Source organism: Drosophila mauritiana, chromosome 2L (assembly GCF_004382145.1).
Source record: "Drosophila mauritiana strain mau12 chromosome 2L, ASM438214v1, whole genome shotgun sequence".
NCBI lineage: Eukaryota > Metazoa > Arthropoda > Insecta > Diptera > Drosophilidae > Drosophila > Drosophila mauritiana.
Window position 1 is genome coordinate 22496051 of NC_046667.1, and position 11408 is coordinate 22507458.

Sequence of the window (11408 nt, forward strand, 5' to 3'; positions counted from 1 at the left end):
TGGGAATTCAATGCTGCTGGTCCTGGTGGATAGATTTTCAAAGTGGACCGAGATCGTCCCTATGAGAAGGGCGACAACTGAGACGCTGCGAAAGGCCGTTCGAGAGCGGATAGTGGCCAGATTCGGAGTGCCCAAAGTGATGATCACCGACAACGGCGTGCAGTTCACGAGTAGGGCGTTCAAGAGGTTTCTGGAGGAGCTGGGGGTTCGACACCAGCTCACGGCTCCATATACCCCGCAAGAGAACCCTACGGAAAGGGCCAACAGGACCGTCAAAACAATGATCGCGCAATTCACAGGTGCCGATCAGAGGACATGGGACGAGTACTGGCCGGAGCTGCAGCTAGCGGTCAACACAAGTGTGGCGGAGAGCACAGGGTACTCGCCGGCGTTCATAACGCAGGGAAGGGAGCCGAGGCTGCCCAACGCGTTGTTTGACGAGAAAACGACCGGGACCGGAAAGTGTATCCAGACGCCGGGGGAAAATGCGGAAAAATTAAAGGACATATTCGAACTGGTGCGGAGGAATATGGAGAAGGCGGCACAGGATCAGGCACGGCACTACAACCTCAGAAGACGGCCGTGGAGACACAAGGTGCGGGACACAGTATGGGCCAAAGAGCACCACCTGTCAAAGGCAGTCGAAGGTTTCGCGGCAAAATTAGCCCCAAGGTTTGACGGGCCGTACACGATAAAGAAATTCACGTCACCAGTTATATGCGTCCTAGAACACAAGACGACGAAAAAACAAAAGACCGCTCACATCAGCGATCTGAAGCCGGAAAGCGCGGACGCCGACGGGCCAGGAGACTTCGAGGAATAGTAAAAAAAAAAGAGGGGGAAAAAAAAAAAATAAGTTAAAAAAAAAAAAATAGCAAAAAAAAAAAGAGAGAAAAAAAATTAATTTAATAAAAAAAAAATCAACAAAAAAAAAAAGAAGAGGGGAAAAAAAAATTAATTTAAAAAAAAAACAAAAAAAAAAAAAGAGGGAGGGAAAAAAAAATTAATTTAAAAAAAAAAGGGGGAAGAAAAATTAAAAAAAAAAAAAACAACAACAGGAAATAATAAGGGAAATATATATAAAAATAAATAAAAAATCGAATCGAGGGGAGGGGATACAAGGTATCGAGTCGAAGCAGAAGTCAGCAACACACACGCACAGGCCCGTCAGAGCGCGAGAGCGAGACGCAGAGGGTACGCAGCCAAGCTCCGTTATCAGTACAGGAATAACGGAACGGAGTAACGGAATAAGGAGCAGCGCAGAGGGTACGCAGCCAAGCTCCGTTATCAGTACAGGAATAACGGAACGGAGTAACGGAATAAGGAGCAGACGCAGAGGGTACGCAGCCAAGCTCCGTTATCAGTACAGGAATAACGGAACGGAGTAACGGAATAAGGAGAAAACGCAAAAACCGAGGTTTCGTCGCGGAGAGCGCGGCTCGAGCTGGTCTATTCAATTTTAGATCACCATGGCAGCGCACGTATTTAACGCCCGGGAAGTTAGAGAGACCGGCGCCGGGGAACAGCCCGGAGCGATATGGAGTAGGGATTCCGATTCCTACCTCCAGCTCCTGGCGTCACCCCTGGTGTCGCGATCCCCATCCCCGGGAAGTGTGGAGGACCCGGAGGAAATCCCGGATATAGAGCTCGAGGACGACCAGCCAATGGCGGAGGAGGAGGGCGCGGCCGAGGTCATCACCCTCTCCTCGGAGAGCGAAGATGACGGAGGCGAGACGGTCACGCCGGAGGGGTCCTCGGACGAGGACGAGACCGCGCGGAAGGCCAGGGCGCGGATGGCTTACCGGAGCGTCCGGCGGGCTACGCAGGGCCAGGGACGGATACGCCTCGGAATCACGCCACCGACCGGGGACCCGATGGAGACGAGACGGTTCATGGAGGCACGAGTCGCCACCCTGCGGCGTTTCCAGCAAATGGTAGACGCGCGGAGGGTCGCCGCCGCCGAGACCGCATGGCAGGAGCGGTTGGCTCGGCTGCAAGAGGAGGAGGAGGCGTTATGGGCACCAACCACGGAGCAGCCGGAGCCCACGCAGCCGCCGTTGCCCTTGACGCCGCCGCCACGGCAGCCGCCGCCACGGCAGCCGCCGCCGCCGGCGCAGTCGCCGCCCCCGCCACTACCCCGGATGACGGCGGCGCAGTCCCCGCCACCGCCACCACCCCGGATGACGCCGGCGCAGTCGCCGTCCCCGCCACCACCCCGGATGACGGCAGCGCAGTCACCGCCACTGCCACCACCCCGGATGACGGCGGCGCAGGCACCGCCACCGACACCACCACGGCCGCCGCGCACGCCAACGACACCACCGCCGCAACCTCGCTCGCCGACGCCACCACCCCAGCAGGGGGAATGGCCGCGGTATGACCGGCAACAGGCGTGGGAGATGCCCCAGGCTCACGTCGGCCAGGTGGTCCGCACGTTCGAGATGGGCGGGCGGCTGTGGCACCAACAGTCGGTGACGTGGACGTGGCCCGCATCGGTGGAGACCGAGGACGCGCCGGAAGCCCGGGTTTGGGAAGAGGCGGGAGCGATCGGCTGGAGAACGCCGGACCGGGAGTCCCGTGATCCGCGATTGCGCGCCCGAGCAAGAGAAGCAAACCCGGAGAAGGAGGGCCCCAGGGGGGAGAGCCCGGGAGAAGCAAACCCGGAGAAGGAGGAGTGGAGCTGGCCGGCGCCAGGTGAGGCGCCACCACCACCGAAGCTGCCGAGGCAGATGTCGTGCCCAGAGGCGCGGCAGCCGCCGCCCCGCCCATGCCCCGGCAGGCAGGCGTCGCTGGACGGGCAGAAGTGGAGAGAGATACCGGCGGAAGACTGGCCGGCCCAGGTGGCCGAGGAGGCGGCTCGACAGGGAACCCGGAATCGACGAGGGCACTGGGCGGGCAGCGCTACCGCCTTAAGGTACGGAGGGGCGGGGAAGTTAGAGTGACGGTCGCCGAATAAAGACGCCAGACGGCAGTGAAAACCTTATGTCGGGGTTTTTACAACACCGGCATGGTAACAAAAAAAAAACACAACAAAAGGAATTTAGGGGCGGGAGGGGAAGGCAGGAGAGTTTGAATGTCGAACAGATGGAGCGGAATCGTCACTGGCACCGGACGAAGGAACAGGAAAGCGGCCGATACGAAGGGACACCGGGGCGGAGGACCGCCGGGACCAACAGTTTTAAAATTCACCGAAGGAAGGGGGAGATGTGAGGAGATGTAAAACTCTCCACAAATCTCCTGTAGGGGAGTGGCCTAGCAACAGACGTAACGAAGGGCGAAGCGGAAAGACCGAGAGTTAACGGCACCGCAGTGGACCTTGGACTCCGCTGGCCAAGGGCGAAGAGGTCGAACGGTAACGGTGCGGGCACAAAGAGGACGCACCGTGAACTAACGGTACCGCTGTGGACCCTGGACCCCAGCGAGTCAAGGGCAGGCCGGTTAAACGGTAACGGGGCGGGCACAAAGAGGACGCACCATGAATCAACGGTACAATACGTGGACCGTGTACCCAGGCGGGCCGTGCGCAAAAAGGGAAAAAGCGGGATCCCTGCGGCCTATAAAGGGTAGGCGCGAGCACGAATGCGGGACAGTGAAGGAGACCGGGAGATCGCGTGCGGAAGGTGGCGGAGTGTCAGAGTGTCAATCGAAGGTATCGGAAGTGCGAACACGCGGGCGAACGCGAAGAAAAGGAGCAGGGAGAGCATCAGGCGGCAAGAAGCCCGCAGGAACAGAAGGACGAATCGCCACAAGCGAGTGGAGATTCTGGGAGCGAAGGACAAGGAGCCGACGTGCCATAAGGATCGTTGGAGTCAGTGGTTAGCACAGGTGGTTCCAGGACGAGCGTTGCCTCACCCGGGACGATACACCCGTGCCCCATAACATCCTAGATCCGTTCTGGCGACGGAAGGACCTTCGGAAGCTAAGGCAAAGAACCCGACGTGTCCGCAAGGGTCAGTGGAGTCAGTGGGCGGTACAGGTGGTTCCAGGACGAGCGTTGCCTCACCCGGGACAATACACCCTAACCCCATAACATCCTAAACCCAGACCGACCGGCGGGGGTTCTGCCAGAGGAGGCGACTGCGACGTAGCGGGTTCGAGGCGGACAGTGGAGTCAGTGGTCGGTACGGGTGGTTCCAGGACGAGCGTTGCCTCACCCGGGACGATACACCCGCGCCCCATAACATCCTAGTCCCGACCGGACCGACTCGTCGTCTCCGTCAAGGAGCCAGCGGTACCAAGGAGGCAAGGCGGTACACCAGGAGCGCCGCAGGAGGTAGCGAGGTATCCACAATTCTCGAGAAGAATTATTCCCTATATTAGAAATAGCACAATAAACGACTATATCAAGAACCTATTGCTTTTCCTTGGTCGGGCAATCACACAAATCATAAATTTGGTGGGACGAACGCACAAACTCTCTGAGCTAGCCGCTGCAATCAGTAGCGAGCGAAATAAAGGAAATCAGTTCGTTACAAGGGGTATCTGATAGTCAGGGAACTCGACTAAAGCATTATCTCCTGTTTATACATTACTTCGGGCACCGGATCACGATGGGCGGTATTTATCCCTTTGGGCCTTCGTGGGTGCATTTTACACTTCCTGGCAATATTTCATATTCGACGACTTGCAACTTTTGCACCGGCGATTCGGCGTGCGCTATGGCTGCGGTTGGTTGATTCCCCCAGTTTTTTAAATAGTCGTCAAGCCCAATCGTTTTATTCAGCGATTCCGCGTGTGCTATCACTACGGTGGGTTGTTGCTTCATTTTAGTACATCAAAATTAAAACTGAGAATTTTCATTAATATTTATACCCGTTACTCGACTGTCCGTCTGTCCGTATGAACGTCTCGATCGTAGCTAGAAGTTTGAGATTAAGTAACAGATTCTGAGGACAAAGACGCAGCACAACTTTGTTGACCCATGCTGACACGCTCACAAACCGCACAAAACTGCCACGCCCACACTTTTAAAAAACGTGTTGATATTTTCTCACTTTTTTATTAGTCTTGTAATTTTCTATCGATTTCCAAAAAATGTTTGCCACGAGTTACCGCCTCAGCGTACGCCGTCGGCGGCCCCCCGCCGAAATCCCCTCGTCAGACAGAGACTTAAGTGTCGCCTCAGTACCTCAGTACCCTCTGCGGTCCCCGCCGAGACCCCTCTTGACAATCGGAGATTTAGATGACATTCACAAGTATTTGGTATCGAACGGCACTTGAAATGCTGAGTCGCTACAAGCATCGGGGTTCACCCGATACCCCTCGACACCACAGAACTGGATCCGCTTTAATTCCACTTTTCGGCCAGATCTGCACTTTAAGTAAACAAATATGTAACAAACAGAGTTGGGAATAACTAGAGAGTATAAATAAAGATTCATTCTGAAAATCTAAGGCAAAACGAACAAACGTTTAAATTCTCTAAATAAAATCCAAATTAAATACCAAACTCGACAACACTCCGCAACTCCCCGCAACCTCTATCAACCCACAAGAACTACATAACTGGCGTGGTCGGTAGTCCTTAGGCCTAAGGACGGATTCAACAGGAAGGAAGGAATCGTGACGACCAAGGATGTGGAAAATTATTTTATTAATAGCATTGTAAGGAAGAACAAAAAAAAAAATCGCAATTAAAAGGACAATAATGCAAATGAAAAGAATAAAACAAACAAATGCAAGAAATAAAAAAAAGTAAAATCACAATTAAAGAAATATGATACAAATATTACAGCTGTGGAAAGGAGGAAAAAACAAATGCAAGAAAAAGTGCGTTATAAAAAAATATTAGGAATTAATGGAAATAATAAGTTAAAATGCCAAGGCGAAATAGAGTAGAAGGGAAGTAATTTAGAAATTTAAATATGACGATGAAATTGGAAAAAGCAAAATTCATTGTGGGAGAAATAAAAACACGAAATAAAATTCGTTTAAAAAATAAATCAATTTAAAGTTACGGTCGACAATAAAATGCACGGGGAAGCAGTTCGGTTCGATCAGACGAATGGTCGGGGCGGATGTTGGCAGGCGGTTCGCGTCGAACGGCTCAAGCAGACGAACGACCGTCGGCAAGCGACCTGGTTGTCGGCGGCTCGATGCAATGAGAAGTTCGCCGAGCGAACGGTCGTCGGTCGACGTCAGGCCGGACGGTTCGGGCGGTCGGAGTTCGAGGTTCAGTGCAACAAAAAGTTCGATGGTATGAGGCGGTCGTCGGTCGACGTCAGGCCGGACGGTTCGGGCGGTCGGAGTTCGAGGTTCAGTGCAACAAAAAGTTCGATGGTATGAGGCGGTAGGAGTACGGTCGTATTTAACGGTCCGATGGAAGCGAACGTTGCATACAAGTACAGGGGCGGATCGGAACACACCGAGGGGCCTGAAGTAGGAATATTAAATCAATCAAAATATATCGGAATAAATATAAAATGAAAAAAAAAAAATTAAAAAAATAAAATAAAAATTACTGCATATGGAAAAAATTAATAAAAGAAGAATAAAGAAAAGAAATTATGTAATCCAGCCATGCACATGTATTGGTCGGCGCACTGTAACGCACATGGCGGCTGCCTAGCGTAGGTATGGCTGGGGGGTTAAAGAAACTACGCAGTATCTGAGAGAAAATGGAAACACCAAGGTGCAATGACTGTCCGCATTTGGTTCCGAAGCTGTATCGCACAGCCGACGAGCTAGCTTCAGCATGCAAGGTGGAATAGACAAACGGGGATGCCTTAGCAATGACTGTCCGCAATTGATTGTGAAGCTGTATGGCACAGCTGAACAGCTAGCTTCAGCATGCAGGGTATTTTAAGGAATAAGGTATCGGAAGGAAAAATAATAACAAAAGTGAAATATCATAACACCCAATAATAAAACAAATAAAACAAGCGACACTTATTTTGAAACCCCATTTTGTAAAAATAATGTTGAATATTGAAGAGTTATTCATGATAATTAATTACAGAAACTCCATTTCACACACGGACACTTGATTATAGATTAGAATACATCGATAGAATTTCATTAACGATTGATATGCTAGGGTTAAACTCAAATGATGTTACCAAGAGCTTATTATTGGCTAAGATAGGTGTAATTTCAAGATTCATTTTCAACAGGCAAGAAGCAAGCAATGCAAGAGCTAGAAGATCAGGGCGTACATTTAATTTCAGAAGATCACATTTCATACATGTTCTTCGACCTAAGAGCCATAATGAACAGAAAGGATATCATATTTTCAATTAGATTACCTATTTTAAAGAAAAAAATATTTTCCATGCGAAGAATAATCGCACTCCCAATGAATAACACAGAATTTGTAATAACACCAAATTATTTGGCAATTCATGAAGACGAAATTTATTATTATAAGGAAAAATGTCAGTTTATAAGGAATACATATATATGTAAAAACGATAAGATTGTAAACCAAGCTAATGAAAAATGTATAAGAAGGCTGATAGGTGGAATGGAGGTGGAATGCGAGACGAAGGATGCAGGATTCATCACGGCGATATTCGAACCACAGGCTGGGTACATCGCGATATTTAATGGAGAAAATGTGAAACTACAAACAGATTGCGGACCGGAGAAGACATAAAATGGATCGGCGTTAATAAAATTTAGCCATTGCAAGGCAATGGTGAACAACGTCCAATACGAAGCAGTGGAGAAGCTTAGAAGCGCAGCTGAAGCTGGATATACCGCGGATAGAGACGATCAAAAAGAACAGGACAACCCAAGAGTTGGGGATACACAAGTTAAGGATGGAGGATCTCGAAACCAAAATACAGATACAACAAAATACGTTCGGGAACCACGGTCCACGCGACAACTACATACACGATGCTTGTCGTCTTACTGATGATGGTATCTGGTGTGGCATGTTTCTCCAGGAGGACAACCATTTTTTCACCGGCAGACACACCACTTGTCACTTTCACACTAACCACCTCTCCAGTTGCTACGTTTGCAGCAACCACGGTCCGCTATGGTCGGTAGTTCAGTCTGAGAAGGGAGGAGTTACCGCCTCAGCATACGCCCTCGGCGGCCCCCCGTCAAAACCCCCTCGTCAGCCAGAGACTTATGTGTCGCCTCAGCAATTAATTTCGGCGGTCTCCGCCGAGACCCCTCTTGACAACCGGAGATTTCGATGAACGAACGGCACTTGAAATGCTTAGTCGCTACAAACCCCCGATACCCACCCGATACTCGACACCACAGAACTGCATCTGCTCTAATTCCACATTTCGGCCACATCAGCACTTTAAGTAAACAAATATGTAACAAACAGAGTTGAGAATAACTAGAGAGTAGAAATAAAGATTCATTCTGAAAATAGAAGGCAAAACGAACAGACGTTTAATTTCCCTAATTAAAATTCAAATTAAATACCAAACTCGACGACACTCCTCAACTCCCCGCAACCTTTATCAACCCACAAGAACCTACTTATAATAACTCACATCCACTCAAACTCCCTAAAATCGCCCAAAACTTCCACGCCCACATTTTTGAACTATTTTAAATTTTTTCTCATTTTATTCCCCAATTTCTATCGATATCCCAGAAAAATTAGAAAAAATTAACAAAAGAAAAGAAGTTTTCCTTCCAATGTACTGCTTGTTGACTACTTCTAACTTAAACTTTTATATTTACTGTTAAACACCCATTCTCGCTTCAAGTTTGGTTTTCCCGACGGGGAATTGAAACCTGGTCCCCACTGTCCTGTCGAGGAGCCACATTTCCAAATTTCTCACTTTAATTTGCACATTTGCTTTCTTTAATTTATATTTCTTTATTTTTTGCACATTACACACACATTTCGCACACCTAAAAAAAAAGTTCCAAAATGTATGTATGTATGTATGGTATATCGTCATTTAAAAAAAAAAACGTGCCTGTTCGGGCACCAGCTTAGTCGTCCCATATTGGTCGACTTCTGCCGCATGCCCGCGCCGATATTACCTTAGGTTGCGTAGCATTTTCGGCGTTGTATCCTTGGCAAACAATGACTTTAATTTCAAGTCTCGGAGGAATAGATTTTGACAATATATTGTAGTATGTGCATATATCGAGGGTACACTGTACCTATAAGTACACAGCAACACTTAGTTGCATTGCATAAATAAATAACTCAAGTGAGCGTGATATAAGATCACCCATTTATGCTTCAAGCTAAGTCAGCATCCCCACGCTGGCCGCTGGCCATATATGCGCATAAGCTCTCTCTCTCATATACATATATATATACGCTGCTCTTCTGCCGCTGTCGACGGCGGCGCAGTCGACAGCTTTCTTATGTATTTAGGTAAGATCAGACACTCTGTAGACGTTGAGCTGGCAGAACCGTTTCTGCCTACTCGAAGAGATAAGAAGAAAATCGAAGAAATAAAAAGGTGGCCTGACGGCTGCACTCAACTGCAAGGCAAACACGTGTTCTCAATTGGTGCACCTCTTTACAACTATTCTACCTTGCATTCAACTACTGGACTTACATGGCGTTTATTGATTTATTACATGGCGACCGTGAGGCAGGAGCCTGCGATCTGAGGAATACTGAGGAAATGCTGCTAATACTACCGATTTGATTTAAGAATTCGAAACAACGACAACAAGTGTGAGAGGCAGGCCGCCCCTTACACCAGAGCGGGAGACCTAGAGACGGGACACTGATGGAAAAAAGAAACAAAAAAAAAAAAAATACTGAGTGAGTAGAGTTTGGTAATGGGCAATCGCGGATGTCAGAAAAACAAAATAAATAAAGGTATAGCACATATTAAATGGCTATTATATACAAATAAAAGACCGCCCCATGGGCAACGGCACAGAAATTAACTGCCGAATTAGACTTTCTGAAAGAAAACCTCCAGCAAAGAAAGCCGAATACCACAACTCACTCAGCAAAAATAGAAATAATCAATGAAGAAATAACCGAAAATTCACCATCTCCCAAGCCGAAAAGACCCGACGTCTGCCCGAACGACTGCCCTCGACCATTGTACGCCGCAACAGCAATTAGCATGGCATCCTGCGAGGATAGGAAAAATATAAAGGATTAGGATAAAGGATAAAGGATTCCACCGGCGCGCCGCACATGACAACAGCGAATGTCTACAAAGCAGACGTTCGAACACCCTGCTCCTGTCGAGCAAAAGGATCTGCCAAGTCTCAAAGAGGTAATAGAGGTAGATCCGTCCGCGGGACCAAAGCCCATGACCATACAGGAGTACAAGGCACGGACTGCAGCGAGGGAGCAGCCACCTAAAAAGAAGAGGGGTGGCCGCCGGATTAAGTCGCTCAGCGCCCGGAGGCTCAACATCGAACTACTGAAGACGGCAACTAATGAGGAAGACCGGCAGCGCTACAAAGAGCGCCTTGCAGCCATCAATAAACAACTTTGTGGTGCGAAGTAAAGCGGCGGGCTGCTTATACGCCATAGCCTCAACCGCCCAAATATTATATTAATGTTGTCGATGCGGTTTCCGCTGCAACAAAATTACTAACTTATCAGGGACCCATTTCATAACTAACACATTATACTCAGTCTTAAACTTAAAATAAGTAATAATATTGTAAAATTGCAAATTGCAACCGATGTAAACTGAGTATAATGAATTCATCCATCAAGTAAAAATATGTTTAACAACAGTTTAGACCTATTAAAATTTCGAACTATATTTATATCTGATCGAGATAACAATAATTGACCAATTCTCAAAGTTAAAATTCTATTTGTACTTTTGATATACAAATAAAGACTAATTTTCCCCATATCAAAATGGGCGTAAACAGTGGAAAGCGGACGACAACACCGCAAATGTTGTCAATACAATAGAAGTCGTGGATACAACCCCACAGTTAAACTCAATGTACTTACTACTTTTGATTTTAGTTATCCTATCAGCCTTTAACCTGGCCTTAAAACTTTATCAGTTTCACAAAAGATCGTTGAAAAAGACTTACATGAGTCGAGCCAATGATTTAGACAAAATCTAATAGAAACTACACCAAAAAGGTACAAGTGCGATTACATCGCTAAAAGGTACATACATGGAATGGCTAAACTTAACCATATCCATAAACAATATTAGAGATGCTTTTGATAAATCCTATAAATGTATTAATAAAACCGCGTTGATAAAAACTCAGACGCTTATTTTTCACATAAAGGTATTGATAACACAATACAACACATTACAAAACCTAATAGTAACAAACAAAAGCAAACTCACTGAAGAACATAAAGTCCAATGCTTCAAAGTTCTCAGTTCATTTGGTAAAAGACTACATAATACCAGTGTTAGACACAGTATTATAATAGAAGACCCAACAGAACTAACCAAAATAGCAGAATTCGACGAAAGCCAGTTAAGAGACTTGGACGAGTCGCAGCCGCTAGAAGATTTAGATAT